We start from the raw sequence: 19,597 nt of genomic DNA, 5'->3' as shown, positions 1-19,597 counted from the left end.
TGCTTTTGTACTTGCTGATGGAATCCTACCAGAAACGGTTCCTCCTCAAGTTCTTTCAATTACACGATCCTTTTATCCAAATCCGTGTGGTCTACCATGCCTGTCGTTGCTTCTATTTGTAGACTGGGTACAATGTATTCCATTGGCATGATGGCTTCCTTTCCATAGACTAACCAGAATGGCGTCTAGTCCTTCAACTTCTTGTGCATTGTTCGATATGCCCATAGCATAGCAGGTATGTGCAAATCCCAATCATTCCTCTGTGCATTACATACCTTTGTCAACACAGTGTCCAAGATTTTGTTGAAAGCTTCAATGGTCCCATTTGCCTGGGGACGGTACGGTGTGCTTTGTTGATGATATATCTAGAACTCCTCAGTGAGCATGCTCATAGTCTCATTCAGGAAGTTTGTTCTGCGGTCGCTCATTAGAATTTTTGGACATCAAAACCATGTTTACATATTCTCGAACAAAAATTTCGTAGCTATAGCGGCCGTATAGTCCTTAACACGTTGTGCTTCCGTCCATCTGGTCAAATACTCTGTCACAATGATGATATAGTGCGCCCCCATCTTTCCTGGAGGGGTGATAGGCCCTACAAAGTCAATTTCCCATTTCTTAAATAGTTGCAGCGTCATCTATGGCTTGAGTGGCATCTCATCCCTCCGCGATGGTTTCCCCATCCGTTGACATACGTCGTAGGTCCAACAGTATGCTTTCGAGTCTTAATGTAGGGTTGGCCACTAGAGTCCTACGTGAAGAATCTTTTGTGTTGTAGCACATCCTACGTAATGTTGTTCTGTAACCCCCCCACATGCTTTGGCAAGGATTTGTCTTCACTCAAATTCTAGTACATATCTATGTAATATTTCATCATTGCCCATTTTGTAGAGGTGCCCTGCAATAACAGTAAAGTTTGATGCATGTATCACGATTTCCTTCTTCCGCTGAACAGAATACCCCTATGGCATGGTTCCTATGGTTAAAAAGTGGATTATATCCACAAAGTGGCCATCCGCGACATGCACTGCATAGCGTTGTGCATCAGGAAATCCCTCCTCTAAGTTTGTGGGTTCTTCACCATTCTCTATTCAGGACAGGTGATCTGGGCCTGCGTTTAATCACCCCGGCTTTACGATGACTTCAAAATCATATTCCTGAAACAATAACAACCATATACAAATGCGCCTCCACAACACAGGCTTATTCACTAGATATTTTAGCACAGAGTGATCATTATACATCTTAAAGTGTCCTCCAAGTAGGTAGTGGTAGTATTTCTGGAGCACGTATACCATTGCCAATCCCTCACGCTCAATAGTGGAGTAGTTCTTCTCAGCTTTGGACAATCATCGACTTGCGAATGCGATCAGGTGATCAATTCCTTCCGCTCCTTCCTGTGTGAGTACCACGCCTAGTGCGATACACGATGCATCAACATACATGTGAAATTCGATGTCCCATTTTGGAAAGACCAATATAGGAGCTGATGCCATATTTTCCTTGAGCATTTCCATATTTTTGTTACATTCCTCATTCCAGAAATAAGTAGCATCCTTTTTCAACAATTTTTCCATTGGTGCCATGATCTGTGTGTAGCTCTTGATGAACTTTCGATAGTAACCAGTGTGTCCCAACGTGGCACGCAGCTGCTTGACACTTCGCAGCACTTGCAGATTGAGTATGACAACAATCTTTGTCGGGTCTACCATCAAGCCTTGCTTGCAGACCACATGACCGAGAAAGTTCTCGAAGGGTACAAGGAAAGTACACTTCTTTATAGTGAGCGCAATATAGTGCCATCAGAAAGTATCCAACATTAATCGTAAGCTCACGGTATGTTTCTTAAATAGCCCAAATACGGTCCAATCATCAAGATATACCTCTAAGAACTTATGTATAAATTCCTTGAATGCAGCTACCACAATGCGCTAGAATATCGCCGGCATGTTCTTTAGTCCAAAAGGCATCACTGTATATTGAAAACAACCCCAATTCGGTGGCAAACATTGCTTTACTCCTATCCTCCAAGACAATCTTGATCTGGTGGTACCCCGAGAAACCATCCGTAAAGGAGTAGGCTTCTTTTCCCGCAACATTTTCTAGGACATCGTCTGTAAATGCCATTGGGAATGGATCATTAACACATGCATCATTGAGCTTCCTGAGATCCACACAGATGCATATTTCTCCCTTCTCTTTTTTCTCCTATACAACCATAGGACTTACCCAGTTGGATTCCTCTACTAGTTCAATTATTCCTGTTGCAAGCATTTTATCAAATTCTTCGCAGACCTTTGCTTTATATTTTGGATTCAACTGATAGGGCCACTGCTTGAATGGCTTAGCATCCAGCTTCAGATTTATCTTCATCATCCCCAAGTCGTCGAGGATTACTTTTAACTCCGTGATTTTGGTTGGGAATAAATCCTAGTATTCGCGAAGTAACTTGACAACCTTATCCACTGTTGCATCATCCCAATAGTCCTAAAGTGTTGAATACTTTAGTTCCTCCTCCATACCAATTTTCACTTGTTTTGTTTTCAGCGACACGGTGATGTTGGGGTCCTCGATCGTTGGTCCGCGCACCTCATGACTCCCCTCTATTTCTGGAATATTGATGTTTCTGGGATCCTCCTCATCATCTTCGACCTATACGTTGTAACATTCAAGGGCCCGACTCAATTGGTGTGACCAGCCTGGCTGCACTATTTCTTCCGGTTCCAATGGTACTTTGAAAATGGCGACCTTTACTACTTGCAACACATCATCAACAGTGTCCATCCATTGGTCCTCAAATAAGAATGTTAATAAAAACCCTTCGCACAAGATATCCCATTCACCTGTACCATGTCAGAGCTCTATCTCAGTGTACCAATTCCTTGGGATGACATCTAGGGTATGATAAAATAAGTTTACCCACTCCGGTTTAGGCTCTTCTCCATAGGCTTTTGCCCATCTGGTAAGGTGAATGCGTGGGTCATCACGTCCATCGTATTTATTAGTTACTCGTAGTTCCGACTTCCCAAATCTTATCTGCATCATATGCCTACAGTCACACCAATCTTTGAAGGTTCCTTCATGTGTTCCCACCAACGCGCAGGCGTGGCATGCAATGCCAATTTTAATGCATCAAACCGTTGGTGCTCTAGTGCCATGCTTTCAAACTTGGTTAGGAATTCATCTACTTCTGTCAGGCCATCATACATCGACAGTTCGCAATCCTGGGCCCTTACATAATACAATGACCTAGTCATCATATTGCAGTTTAATGTTGTTACTCCATTAAACCGATTATGCCACCGCTTTTATTCCTCATCTGGATCTTCAGTGCAGGACTTTGCACGCTCCCACGATATTCTTCCTTCCGCAGTTGGATTGACCCAATCTTGTTTTTTTGTAGTAATCTTGTAGATACAATCCAGTTCATCAACACTTCCTTCATCGCACACGGGTTCAGTGTAATGTGGTCCTTCAGCCGGGTCTAGCGGAATGACTATGTGGAGTAACTTCTTCTCAAATATCATTTTCCAATTCTTTAAATTAATGAACCCATTCATATCAGTGGCCCAATCTATCCCTAACAGCGCAGGGTAAGGGCTACTTTCATCCACGAAAACTATTGCCTCGAAGTTTGTTTGGGTGCTCACGCCTTCTATATCTATTGTAATTCCTTGCAGTCTTCCCATGGGCAAGATCTTCTGTTGGTTCACCATCTACAATTGAATAGGAGACCATTGTAGTGAGGGCTTGCCCATGCGCTCCCAAGTCTATTTAGGTAGTACATTTGCATCTGAGCCTAAGTTCAGAATGATCTGATCCATCTAATAGTTGCCAATTTGCACTGTCAATAACATTTCCCGTCCAGTACGCGAAGCATGTTTCCCCAATTTTCGGACCATGCGAGGTTCACCCGACCTTGCACACCTAGTCATCAGCTCTTATAATCCTTTAACCACCCTATTGTTGCGAATAAATTTCATGCATGTCTCTAAAAAGGTAGTTAGTATCGAGGGATCCCTTTCCGGCTTGGGTTGATCCTTACTACCTGGGTTGGAGACCTCTGCGAAGCTCTTCCTAGCTTCTATACATGTCTCCTTGCAAACTCCTGCATCTTCCTTGGTTAGTTTCCCCTTATCCTCCCCTGTGGCCATGCCTCCTCTGAGTACCATGTTCACGTTAGGGTCTTCCTCAGGTGGTTTGGACCTCATCATCTGGATGTTCTACATCGCCATAGGTTGTGCTGCCCTTTTCTCACAGATTTGCGCTATCAGTGTAGGGAAATCTATCATTTCATGATCAAACTACTCACAGTAGGGGCACGATATTCTAGCCGGGTTGGTACAATCTCGTGTGTAGTGCCTGGGTCCTTCGCAGTTGTATCAGATCAGCTGCTCATGGCCCCTTCCTGGCCTCATTCCTCCCCATCCTTGTCCTGGCCCTTGGAATCCACCATGCGCTATCGCCGCGGCTGGACCTTGACCTCGTGCCTTAGTCTGCATCCTGTAGGCAGGGGTGTGATCCATCAGTAATTCATAGCTACGACAGTTACGTTCATCGTCGCCCACCAATCTGTAAAAATTGAAAAATAGCTGCTGGGGGGTCTAGGTAAAATTTTGCAGTAGGTGACAGTTGTCTGTGTTGTGATTTCCTCCCACCTGACAGATTGCGCACCAGAGCGAGGGTGTCGCGCTTGGCCCTGCTTGTGCCTTTGGTTGCAATGGCATTGGTCCCCCTAGTGTCAAGTAGTTTGTGAATATCGGACAATGAACCTTATCATGGCCCTGGCCTTTACACTTTACACACCACACCTCCTCACGCCCTTTTGGCCTGGGCGCCTTCTCCTGTTTGAGACTCTGCATTTCCATGCATATATTTTGTATTTGCGCGTGGATTTGCTGAACTCCCAACCCAGGATCCTATATTTGAGTCTCATGCAACCTCATCGCTATTTCTAATGCTTCAACCTGGGTTGAGATCTTCTGCTATGATAGCAATGTCCTCATGTGTGGCGTTAAAGACACCACAAACCACGTGCAGTGTTGTGCATTCGTTAGCATCATGTTAGCCTCTCGGACCATACTCTTCAATCTTTGATCCAGATCCCAAGGGGTTTCTCCTGGTAGCATCAAAATCTCCTTGAAGCCTATAATCAACTGCATTTCTGATTTTTGCCAACTAAACTCCTTTTTTCACGCATCCCGGATCTCTGCTATTCCGACATTGGGGTGATCTCTACAGAGCTTAATATACCAAGTCAGCGCGTGATCTTGTAGTGCACTTACCACGGTAGCCCTTTTAATATTATCGTCCGAAACTCCATGCCCTTCCCACACTGCCCTTACTATGAACCAAAACTATTTTGTATCTTCACTTCCTACTCCTTTGAATACAGGCAACTTGATTGCAATTGCCATGCTAAACTTCTGGTTTGCACGTAGGCGTGCTAAGGCCACCAACGAACTTGTACTGCTTCTGATCCACACAATCTTCAATCTCTTTCTTCATATGGTTAATCTTGACATCGACCATCCCTCAGGGAGATCTCGGTCTCGACAGTGGAACCATTTGTTGGCTTGTTGGGCCCTAACGCAGGTTTGAAGGAGTTATTAGCCAAACAGATCCTACAGCTACCAGCCCTTTCAGCAACAGCCCATGAAGTGCGGACTGAGGTCAACTGAGGTAGCAGGGGAGGGTGCCGGAACTAGGTTTTTGGACACTTGGGGTGTTTTGATGTGGTCTGGAGGGGTCACGAACTGCTTTGTGGCCTCGAGCCACTCCACGTGGGTGTACTTTCTTATTAATGAAATTATCACAGATCTGCTCTTTTTGTTACAATCTTTAAGAAAACATTTGACAATAAAACCCAGTGTGTGCAATTTTAAAAATATATAAACTCATATAACAGATGCATAAAGTAGAACACAATAGATCCACGATGTTTCAGAAACAACTTATCTTTATTAATATCTTCTTTCCAGTACAATCTTCCTTATGCCCTATGTAGACAGCTTGTTATGAACCAACTCAAGAAAAGATAGAAAAGATAGATCAACGCCTTAGAATTCAGCCTCTTCGAGGGGGCAACCTCCTTTACATTACATAAATGAAAAATTATTGGATGATACAAATGAAAATACCTCATTTCTATATATAGGAGTCTAAGGGGTCATAACATAATCAGAGCCGACATAACAATAATAATGTAAGGGCACAATAATAACAATAGTGGGTTTCTATGGGGCACAAGAGTAACAATATGGGCACTACATGGGTACATCAATATAATAAGTGGGTTGTACTAATAACAATAAGTGGTTACACTAGTAGTATAGGGGCCTAACATGCCCCTATCCTTCAAAAAGCGTTGTCCTCAACGCTTGAGTAGCTCTTGATGCTTCTGTATAAAATTCTTGTCCTCCCATGTGGAATCTTCAGCAGGTAATTTCTTCCACTTGATGAGATACTCTGAAATTGATCAATTTCGTAGCTGTTGGGTTCTTGTTTCTGTAACTACTCCAGGTTCCAATATGATTTTTCCTTCCTCTTCAATTTCTGGCAATATTTTTTGCATTGGAATCTTTTGCAACTTTTGAATAAGTGGCCATACTTCTTTGTCCTTCTTCCATTCATCCATTGCTTCGTTTATCAAATCTGGTTGGATAATAGAAATGGCACAAAACAATGCTTCCACATCCTCATCCTTGAAGAGTCTTCTCATTCAGTAAGGTTGCCATTTGTTAAGTGCATGTAGTATTGCCAACATTTCCTTCTCATAAATATATTTCTTTAGATGTAGCAGTAAAAATACCCAATCACCTACATCAAAACATTTTTCACTATGATGTTGATCTACCTGTTGTTTCCTTTGATTTTGCATCGAAATGGCGTTATCCTTTAAAAGTTGGAGAACTTGTTGTTGATGCTCGATGTGATCTTTCACTGCTTGAACATTTTTCTTCTTGATATGTCCTTCTACCTCTAGAGTTTTAGGAGTGGTAATTTCTTCCAATCCTTTACAAGATATGGTCGGATTCATTTCTTGATGCTCGATGTGATCTTTCACTTCTTGAACATTTTTCTTCTTGATATGTCCTTCTATCTTGATAGTTTGAGGAGTGGTAATTTTGACCAATGAATTACAAGATATGGCTGGATTCATTTCTTCTTTCTCCATGTGATCTTTCACTTCTTGCACCTTTTTCTTCTTGATATGTCCTTCTATCTTGAGAGTTTGAGAAGTGGTAATTCTTGCCAATGCTTTACAAGATATCGTCTGATTCATTTCTTCTTTCTCTGGGATGGGGTCCTGGCGCATATCTTCTTCTTTTGATGTTTCTTGATCCTTTTCTTCCTCCTCTTCATATTCTATGTAAAATAATTTCTTCTCAGCACACTTATGACCTTTAATGCATTTGCTATCACAATTGTAACAAAGCCCTTTTTCTCTTTTTTCTTCCAATTGTTGTGGTGTAACCCTTGTAGGTTGTGGAAGGCTAGGAGAAACAACACTTCCATCTTTATATTTATGAGGGGTATGCTTCCTTGTTTCCATAATTTTGCTTTCCACTATGTCACAAATCCCTTTTACTCTTTCCAATTGTTGTGGTGTTGCTCTAAAGAAGGTGTTGCCCTTTGTATCCTCATAATGTGCTATCATTTCCTCCGTGAAAATTGACCACGTAACAAGTTTTTTACGAGAACAAAGCCCCTCATACTATAAAAATTGATCCGGTTCTAAATATGAAGATGCAATACATACCTTTTGTAACAGTTGCACCTCATGTAGATCGAAATATTTCTCCATATGTAGTATCCAATTTACCGGATCCTTGCCATCAAACTTCCTCATCTCACTTTTTCTTGATTTTAGGAGCTCGATCTTGAAACGACTGTAACTCTGTACTTTCAGATCTTTAAGTTCTGAGATTTGTGACCTATAGTAGCTCTCTGTGTCCTCTTTCCAATTCCACTAGTCTGATCCAAATTGGATTCTCCAAGAAAGAGTTATGCACAATCTCCCAAGATGACCTGATTATAGACCTTTCCAGAAGAGCGAACTTGTATGAAGTGTCACGTGTACAATTTTCTATTTCTGGTTCTAAAAATGATATACAAGAAACTGAATTTTGTCCTCTTTCTGTACCTTCTTATGAAATTTCAATCTGATTCCCAGAGAGAAAGTTATGACGATTTTCCCCAGGTCACCTGTTTTGAATGTAATTCAGGAGTCTACAAAAAGACTAACTTCCTCAGATCATATCTCAGAAAACATCCCGCGAAAAGCTCTGAAATTAAGATCCCAGGTTCAATGTGATTTCTTCTCAAATGGGTTTTTTTTGTGACTTCTGAAACATCACAGAAAAAAATTTATAGAGAAAATTCCAAGATGACCTGTTTGGAGCAGCGAAACCCTAGAATCCAAAGCTCTGATACCAAATGTTATGAACCAGCTCAAGAAAAGATAGAAAAGATAGATCAATGCCTTAGAATTCAGCCTCTTCGAGGGGGCAACCTCCTTTACATTACATAAATGAACAATTATTGGATGATACAAATGAAAATACCTCATTTCTATATATAGGAGTCTAAGGGGTCATGACATAATCAGAGCCGACATAACAATAATAATGTAAGGGCACAATAATAACAATAGTGGGTTTCTCTGGGGCACAAGAGTAACAATATGGGCACTACATGGGTACATCAATATAATAAGTGGGTTGTACTAATAACAATAAGGGGTTACACTAGTAGTATAGGGGCCTAACACAACTGCAGGGGTCCACACACATAGCTGTTGACTTTATCAGGCCTCCATGCACACAGCTATAGAGCCTCTATCTACCCACTAACACCCTTGACTCAAACTTAGAGATGCATAACTCTGATTACTTTCACCAACCCATAATACATCAGATCTAGTCCAGAACAAAAACTGCCTTCTACCCTTAAAGCCTCGCTCTATTTATACATTCCCATGGTTCGTGGACCATGGGCAGACCGACCTACTTCCTATTATTCTATATTATTTTTTGGCGAAAAACCCCTTGACTCGACCTATTACATTTCGTGCTTCACACATTTCCAGAGATTTACAATATTATTACCCTAACTTCTAGGCTTTAAGCCCCAACACCGTTATGCGGGCCCTCCGCTACCCAACAATGATACATAATACACAGACTTACCCAATGATGGAACCTTCGCAGCTCAAAACACATCATTGTGCACAAGCTCGAATATCTGTTTCGCCCTCTTACCATAAGAGGGGAAAATCGCCTGATTCTGCTTCCCATATACACAATTTTCACAAAAATCAAAATCCAGAGAGTTATTAGTCATTTCTTCTACCATAATTTTACCATGAAGTATTCAAATGCCCTTCTCTCCATTATGTCCAAGCCTTTGATTCCATAGCATGGTCTTTTCTCCAGAGACCACTAGATTTTCTGCTCCACTTTTAGGAACCACAGAACTGTTGCACTCATCAATAACAGTCCTACCTTGTAGCTTTTACAGAGTTCCAATCTGAACTCCCCGCATCAATACCAGTTCTCCCCAAACCATCTTGTAGGTATCTTTCTCGAACATTGTTTTTACACCTGCATCATCCAACTTGCTTACAAAAATCATACTTTTGGCTAATGCGGGAATATGAAAAACACCTGGAAGTGTTCTAGCCCTTCCACCTTGCAACTTCAGCTTGAAATTTCTGCTACCAATGATTCTATCCTCCCTGTAATCCCCTAAGAAGACATCACTACCATCATATTTTTCATACTCACAAAACCACTCTCTATGGGGAGTGAAGTGAAAGGATGCACCTGAGTCAATCAACCATGCCTCATGATCTACATGTGTACTTGAAGAAGAAGCTAAGTACACATCCCCACCTTCATCTAAGGTGGTTTTCACCTCTACAGAAGGAGCATCATCATATGCCTTTCCTTTCTTAGGAGCTTTAGATTTACAGTCCCTTTTGTAGTGCCCTTCCTTTTCGCATTTTCAACACACCTATACACGTATTCCTAGAGATTTAGATCTGCCACTCGAGGAATTATTTTTGTTTGTGTTCTAGGACCATCCTCGTACAGACAAGGCATCGCCGTTCTGGATCTCCATATTTTTCTGTCTCATCTCCTCTGTTAGCAATCCTGAACCTATTCCATCAAATTGCAAGGCAGTTGCATTGCTACCTATTGCAACAAACAGACTATCCCACAAATCTGGTAGAGAACAAAACAAATTGATGCACTTATCTTCATCTGAAATTTTAATATCAATAGATAATAACTGACTTACCATGATATTACATGCGTTCAGATGCTCTATCAATGAGTCTCCATCTTTCATCCTCAGGTTACACAACTTTTTCCACAGGAACAATTTATTCGCGAGAGAATTAGATTGGTACAAGTTCCCTAACTTGTCCCATAAAGCCTTCATCGTATCTTCCCATGATACATTCAACAATACTGAATCTGAGACACACAATCGTATTGTGACTTTTTCCTTCTGATCCAACTTCTTCCATTCTTCATCAGACACTCCCGTTGGTTTAGTACTAGGATCTAACATGATCCATTGATCTTTATCCACCAACAAATCCTCCATATTGAGTTTCCACAACTCAAAACTATGACCATTAAATTCCTCGATCTCTATCTTTCTACTACTCGCCATCTTCTTTCACTACAAGAATAGATCCCATAGATCTCCCATTGAACAGGGTCTACCACAAGCCCGAGAAAAACCCCTCAGTATCAAAGGTGTCCCCTTGAATCCAAAATAACTCTGATACCAAATGTAGGTTTTAACCCCGTACAAAAATTACCTACATACGAATTCTGAAAACAGAAAATAAATAATGGCGAGAGAATAACACATAAAGTAAATATACATAGAGATTTTCCCCTAGATCCTAAAACTTGGACTACCAGATTGATTTTTCATTATGTTCCTTCCAATGTTACAATACATATATGTACATTCCGAAGCATCCATAAACCCTGGATTAGAACATAATCATAGTTCCCTTGACATGATCTACAAAATACCATGGATTGAAAGCCATCACGCCCATAACCATGTCTGAAAACCATGCACAAAACCATAGGTAGGTCCACCCACCTAACTACTAGGGCTAGCCATGGAAAGAATATAACACAACCCAACGCTTCCAGTGTTGACATGGTAGTGGGAGACTTCACCAAGTCATCTACTATGTTTTAGGTATGGGAAGCTTTAGCAGAAGTAAAATTTCAACGTAATGGTCCTTTGTGGACCTTGGGAATAACATCGACCTTAGGATAAGGGATCTATAAGGTACCATTGGATGATGATAGAGGTTTAGTGGAAACTTGGGGTTGGAATTCAATCATTGACTTAGCGGATGGGTTGTCATATTGGCACAATCAAGTTTGAAGGTTGACTTTATCAGTACTGACCTCATTAGAATTCATCATAAGAATATGATAATCATGGTGACCAGATGGTGGAGCTGGGTGAGATTCCTCATCTAGTGTAGGTTGGGAAGCATTGTATCCTCGGTGATGAAAAGGATTGGTAAGCACAACCATTTTAGATGAAGTAAGAGGGCAAGGAGGAGTGATGGTTTGTGGTCCTCGAGAAGCAGCTACTTGATCTTCCCATACTTGATGCATCTCAGGTAAAAGGGGACACTCATGAGTACACTGGCCATACACGCCACAATAGGCAAAAGGTTTGCTTGTATGGAGACCCTTGTTTTGCTTGGGTTGTCCACCCTATTGCTGTGTTGCGAGATTAGGCTGAGGACCCTAAGGTACATTGGGTGGAGGACCCTGGTTGCCTCGATTACCTTGAGATTACTTGTTCCAGTTACCCTTCCCCTTACTTTTCTTGGGGTCAGGGGGATTGTGTCCACTCTGCTAAGCATACACTTGACCTTATAGAGGAGGTGGCTACTGTGGTAGAGGGGGAGAAGGCATGGGGGGCTGGCATGTTGGTGCCGGAGGGGTTAGAGCACTAGGCAGTGCATACTTATAATAAGGAGATGGGGCAGCATTGGGATAAACATGTGCTGCAACAGCGATCCATGTCATCTATTGATGCAGATGGGGCTTTGCATATGGCATGTTGGGACATGGATAATAGTTTCCATGTGGAGGATTGGGGAGATAAATGTAAGGGGAACTGGTCCCTCCCTGAGGTGGACCATAACTCATCGGGGGTGGAGCATATGGTTGAGGGTGTGAAATGGTTCCAAATATGCCTTCCATGACATGTGATGCCCCCGATGCATTAGCAACACTAGGCTGAGGCAAATCAGGGATGACTGTATAAACATAACCTAACTGGGCACATATCAAATCAAATTTTAAGGCTAATTGGAGTGCATCTTCCTGAGATAGGGGGAAGGGGCCAAAGGCGATCTAAGGAACCAATCCATATAGATGTGGTCTTCGAATTCAGGAGCTTTGCATAGGCTCCTCCTTCTACGCCATTCTTGAACATGGTCGGATAGGCGAGTGGTGGAATTTTGACGAAAATAAGTCAAGAGTTCGATACCCATGTCATAAAGAAGAGGTAACATGAAATAGGAAAGAAAATATTTGGCAAGAGTCTCAAAAGTGGAATGAGTAGCTCTAGGTTTATTGACATACCACTTAGCAGTAGCTTTAGTAAGCATGTGCTGGAACAAGAAAAAACTAATGGAGTCTTCAGTGATGGAATTTTATGAACACCACATGTGGAATGAGCAAACATGATTAGTGGGATCTTCTCCAGGATTATCTTCAAACTTTGGGATGTTTGAAGGGAGTCTAGTAGGCATAGCTAGCCAAGTGGGATCATGGAGAAGAGGATCATTGATGAGCTGGCTGAAATCAGGGAGATTTAAACTAGCCATAAAAGGAAGAAATGGAGTAGGAGTGACCACATCGATGGGGGTACCCTGGTTGGTACTTGGGTTGCACCCTAGTTTCTTGCACTCATATTGGTGCCTGACATGGTGGTGGTGCGAGGTTGAGAAGACGGGAAATCAAAGGAGTAACTGGAAGAATCAATAGAATCAAAATCAAAATGATGACTTGGTGAAGGACCGGGATGATGTACTGAAACTCGATGGGGAGGAGTAATATGTCCTAACGAGAATTGAGGGTGACGACCTCAAAGTATTTGCAAAAAAAAGCCTAGGGGGTGTAATGATGTCAAGACAATAATGAACCTAAGGACTAAAGGGTGATGATAGGAATAAAAGAGCAACAAATAGAAAGAAAACACCTAATGTAGTGGTGCAAAGTGTAAACTAACTATATTAATGATTTTACTCTACTACAAGCAAACACATCCTATTAAAGAAAATTACCTCTAGCCTATAGGTGATCTATCCACAAAAAATCATAAATCTATTGTTCCATATGACCTTCCAAAGAACTTATTACTTGAAGGAATCTCATCCCCACAAGTAGAGACGTCCTAAGAAAGGTAGGGTAGAAAACCAACTGCTTCCCATAACTCGTCCTATAAGGTGTTTTCGTAAGATTGGTCACTACGGTTACCTTCGTCCCATGGGGGTAGTCGAGTCTTTAGCTTCTTAGTAGTCATCCAACGCATGAGATTCCCTGCAATGGGTTGGGTAGACCAGAGGAGAACCGCTCATATGATTTCCTATCCTAACCCCCTCTGAATCGAGTTTCTGACACACTTCGGCTATGGAGTGTGGGATGGTGAAGGATTTTAATCTCCCTAATATGTCAACTTATATTTCTCAATGAAAGTGATCTATGAGTGTTATTGGAAGCCTATCCCACCGATCCTACATGTACACTACAAATATTGTTTGTTCCTAATGCCTAAGTGGGCTTAATATATGTGTGTTGAGTTATTAAGGTGCAGGGTTTCAAGTCTTGGCTTGGCAGTGTTAACCAAGCTCACATTCGCTTAGGGTGTGAGTGTGTGAAAATAATGTGTTAAGTGGATGATTTAATTGAGCATGTTTTATGGTGCCATGTGCTACTGAAAATAAAGTGTTGAAATACTGTAAATAAACCTATAAATGACAGAAAATAAACAGCCAATCAAGCACATAAAATCCCACCCAAAAAGGTTACCAAGAAGCTAAGCAAGAGAGGGAAAGACACATAAAAATTCCTAAAAGACCTAATGTCAAATGGATGATATCTAAAGGCACTAATCTATTGTAAATGGTGCAGAAAAAAAAACAAAACTAGAGGTGAAAAATGCTGCAAACTATAGGTGTGAAGCTCTAAAACCTAGGATGGTCAAGGGGATTCTAAGGGTGAAACGAAAAACCCAAAATATGAATGGAGAAAAGGTAATAGAAACCTATCCAAAAGTGTTGAAAAGTAATGGATCAGACTCTGAAAATCGATGGTTGAAAATGTTGAAACCCTAGACTCCTCACTTAGCCAATCTCTTCCTAACAATGTGGAGGTGTACTCTAAACCCTAGGGGGATTTTTCCTTCCTCAATGAGACAAATTAAGTGTATCTAGGGCTAGGTGAGACTAAAAAAGGAGGCGAAGAACCCTTCCTAGTCTGTAGACAACACTCTCAACAAATCTGAAAAACTTCTGGTAATTTTCCAGAAAAATATGATAATGTAGGTACTCACGTGAAATAGTGAAAAACACAGTTTTTGGGCCAAATAGTGCACTTTGGAATGCAGATCAGGTGATGAAAAGTGTGTTTTGATCTCGAGACTATTGGTCAGTAGATCTCACACATATTTTGTCATCTCCTTCTCAACTGGTACCTGTGACCTACGGAAAGAAGCAAAAAACCACCAGAATCCAAAAATTTGACAAAAAAATAAATAATACTATAAATAGAAATAGAGAGGGTAAAAGTAGGTGCATAAAACCATGAAATTTACTGAAAGTTCAGTTACCCAAGAAAGGTGTTATTACACTAGTAGATTCACCATTTGAGAGGGTGAAATTTCTTGGAAGGTGTACCAAACACACTTCACTTAAGTCGATAGGTGACACGTGACCCTAAGAACAATTTGTTGCTACTTAAGCTTCAGATCTGTAATAAAACGTGGAAAAACATGCAACGGAAATATATATGATCCAAAATAGCAAACAATAGTAAAGATATCCAGTGCACTAACCCAAATGGAAATACTTTAATTGAATACATTCTTTATTGATAACACTTGGTGAAGGAGATCTACAAAAAAGGTCAGGAAATCCCCCTCTGTGGGATGGGTCCTTTGATGTCCTTGATGCTTTAGTAATCGATCTTCTCTCTCAATGTGTGAAAAACCCAAAACAATGTGAAGAACTCAAATGAGAGCTCAAAAGAAAAGAGACAATAATGGTGACGATGATAATTATCATGGTGAAGAATGAATGGAAAAGATATTTAAAATGGTTAAATATCTTTATTTAGAAATAATTAAGAAATAAAATGATTTCTTAATTATTCTATGAGGATTAAGAATGGTGTGAAATTGAAACAATTATTAAATAGTTATTTAACAATGATTCCAATAACAGAAATAAGGAATACTAAATAAATAATGCTTTATTTAATTATTCCTAGGGTATTTATTCAAATGTGAGAAGGAATAATTATTTAAATAGTGATTTAATAATTATTCCACATAAAATTAAATAAATAATGATTTATCTAATTGTTCTCATGGGTTTTTTTATTATTTTAATAAGAAAATAATTTAATAAAAGTGGTTTACTAAATTATTTTCCACAGTGAAAGTGATTTTACTATGGTAAAATTAATCCTACATTGTCTATTTCTATCCACCTAGTTAGAAATGACTAGGTGATCATTTTTTGGTGATAACAAAAATTTACTGTTATCTTTGGTTCCCCTTCACTTATGTAGTTAAAACACCAAAGATAATTTTCTAGAGGGATAATGCCAATAACGAGTTCTATAATTGTTCAATCTTTTTTTATATTTTATTTTCTTTCATACACATGTTCAACTTCCCTTCATCATTTGTTTCATTGCATTGAGCCAATTTAAGGGTTGCTTCACATGTCTATACTTAGTGCATCCTCAACAGTGCTCGAATTTTCTGTAACATGGCAATAATGTACCATTGGAATAATAGCACTTCATCAATAACATGTGGAATATGACTTACTAAATCCTTGAATAGTTTATTATATTCCCTTACTGTCTCATGTGGATGTTTTATAATACCCTTCAAATTTTAAGCTAGAATATGTTTAACATATTATGCTTTGAAAATAGAGGAAAAACTCATTTTAATATCATTTTTGCTTTCCAGCTAGTTTTCCGTGATATTCATAAACCAAGTGCTCACTTTCGAAGAGTGGTGCAAATTGGGACATTTGTTTGTCTTCATAAGTAATGTCATTAACAACAAAAAAACTTCTCACATACTAACCAATGTTTTTTTGGATCAACATCTACTTCATAAAGGGGAATATGATTTAACCACATTTTTAGCGGAGGAGGTGTGGTATTTATTGTTGCTTTTTTACTGATCGACTAGTCAGCCTTATTGATTTCAACTTATGGCTTGTGTGTAACGTGTGGAATATTTCCTTGATTTTGACTTCGACTCAATGAAAAATTTATTAATGTTTCTTTGGTTTGATAACTATTATCTATATATTCAGTGAAACCAACTTGTTCTGGGTTGTGACTCTTCAACGTTTGAATTTGTATCTTTGTATTATTAATGTCAATTCCTAATCAATTACTTAAATTACCTTGTACATCTCTCGTATACCAAACTATGAATACTTCTAAATTAATATGCGGTCGTTGTTGGAGGAGATGTCTAATGGTGGGACTTGGTATTCATGCAACTGGTGGTCATGGTAATGTTGGACTAGAGTCATGGATTTCCATCTTGTCTACTTTCATTCCATGAATTACTTGTAGACTATTAGTCTATGTCAGAACGATCTGTGCTACGTATATCAACTCTTCATGTTGAGCATCAAAGGACTCCTATGCATCTTCGCTCTCATGCTTCTGAGTTTGAATTTATTTCTCTGGTATTATTCTCTTATTTATCCTTGTTTCTGTTGTCTCTTGTCTTGTGCTAACTTTTGAATATTGCTTCATTGTTTATATAGTTAAAATATATCTAAAGTCTTTCATCCACTGTCTTCATCTTGTCATTTCTTTGCAGTCGACCATTTTCCTCCCATTTTAATTTATCAATGCTTCTCCTTTTCCTTATTTTTATTTATTTATTTATTCTTCATGAATCATTACCCCCCCCATACTAAGCCAATTTACTGTCGGTCGACAAAGGAAAAATCAACATCCATATTTTATTTTCTCAAGAAATAATCCCATGCTTCTTTTGTATGTTTACAATGAGCATCGATAAATATCTCCCAATCGATATATTTGTGACAAAAATTGAAATTCAATGGTTCTTAAAGAGGTCTATGATATTATACTATATGGACGACTCCTTTGTCAAGGAGAAACTTGTGTAGCAAGGTTTGTATGGTACAATTTTATTTTATTTTATTTATTTATTTATTTTTCGTGAAAATCGATGAAAAATCTTGCGTTAATTTGATGAATAGAATTTTGCTCGTAGATTGATTTTTCCTCAAAAAATTTATCCAAGATCTTTTTAACCCACTCATGTAGATTGGTTCAAGTGCAGTTGTGATTTTCAATGTCAGACAAACCTGATCTTCTTTCTAGCACATTAGTGGTATGGTCCAGGAATTCCTTAATATCAATAGGCAATAATTTGATGAATCACTCGCGTGCTTCTATAAAAGAATGTGCCATAGCCTCTATAATTAATGGTATATTCTGCCTCGCTTATTTCTTTAGGTAATTGTTAATCTCATCTACCACCAATGTTGTATCTGTTCTAAAGTTAACATTTATGTTTTCATGTTATAAATACTTGAGTCCAATATTATCAACAACAAAACCAATCTTGTAGTTAAGAATATAGTGAGTATTGGTTATTAGTAGAAAGGATAACAAGAACACACATAATCATATGCAACATTATAATAGTAGAAGAGATACAAAGTAGCAGAGAACCAACACAATAGTACTTTATATTATATTTTCTTAATGAGAAATTTTCTCCATAGCAAGCTGACCAACTTTACAATATGTATTTCTTATGTCGACTTGGCTGGGATAGTTCATTGGGTCAACTAGCCCCTCCAACACTCAATCATTAACATCCATTCATTATTCCTTCACATGTTCATGAAATTAGAAACAAAGTCGCTAATATGTTGGCTAATTATAGATGTCTTGACTCCTTGCAAAAAATATCTTTCACTTGGAGCCTTTTTTTGGATTCTTATCTTAAGAAAATGTCTTGGTATATCATTCAGAAAGACACACCACTCCAAGATGGGGTTCATTCTAAGCAAAATATTGTTGTGGGGGGGTGGTTAGGGGGATGCACTTCCACTATCTAACATATATAAGAGATAAGGAAACATGGATGCACACTCCTATAGAGATTTTTAATGTCATAAATGAACCCAAAACATGCCTACATGTAGAAATTAATAATAACAATTAATCTCCTATGCACTCCCTGCACTTGCCTCGACTGGCATCTACCTCTCCAAACTATTTTCTATAACTTCGCTCATGAAAACCATCAACCTGAGGCAATTTTGATTATGGTACATCATATTTTGGTTCAACATTCTCATAGCTCTATCGATGTTGGCTTACAAGGATCCATGTTCTAAACACAGGCTTCAACTCTCATTAAAATTCATTGGGGTCCTCTACCATCACATCCTTTTAAGACTTGGCTTGGTAGAGCCCTACAATATTTGGCATGTCTATGCAATTCCAATAAATAAAATTTTCATCTTACCAATTAGGACTACAACATTGATGATGACCAACACTTGACATCTCAAGAGCTTGGTTTTACCCTATGGTCACTTTTTATTTGAAGGTTTGTAGGGAAATCTGTAGCTTTTGTGCTTCTTTCTATTGCATGTATAGTCATGGAACATATTGGTTCTCAACTATTCTATTGGCAGCAACAGAATTGGATTACCATTGTTTGGGTAGATCCTCTAAGCTCTTAGTCTCCCTCATTATTTTTTGGTTCCACTAATACACATGGATGGAAATTCTGACAGTGGAATTTGATGGAACATATAAAATAAGAAAAACTATCAAAAGTTAAATGTATTTTTTGTTTTTTGTTTTTTTTTTTTAAATCCCAATGGTCATTGAATATTTGATGGGATTTATTTGATCGTTGAATGTCTGATGGAAGTTATTTTACCATCGAATGTCCGATATTTTGTCCAATATAAAATGTTCGATGTGTTGTCAAATATCTAACAAATGGAAATGAGCCATTGTATAATGTCCAATTCCACCATTAATGCATTTTTTCCTTTGACAATGTCTAATATGGGACCGCTTTACGTTGAGGTTAACTAATTAAAATAAATATAAGATTAATATTATAATTATAAAATATTTTTAATATATAATTAGTATATATTAATATTAACAGCAATAATATATTTGCTAATTTATATTATATAACTATAATATAAATTATATATAAAAAGTTATTATATATATATATATATATATATATATATATATATATA

Source organism: Pinus tabuliformis, chromosome 4_2, assembly GCF_031772625.1.
Source record: "Pinus tabuliformis cultivar Carrire ecotype Pingquan chromosome 4_2, CPIR1, whole genome shotgun sequence".
Taxonomy (NCBI): domain Eukaryota; kingdom Viridiplantae; phylum Streptophyta; class Pinopsida; order Pinales; family Pinaceae; genus Pinus; species Pinus tabuliformis.
The sequence above is the reverse complement of the archived record's forward strand: the minus strand, read 5'-3'. Positions refer to the sequence as shown.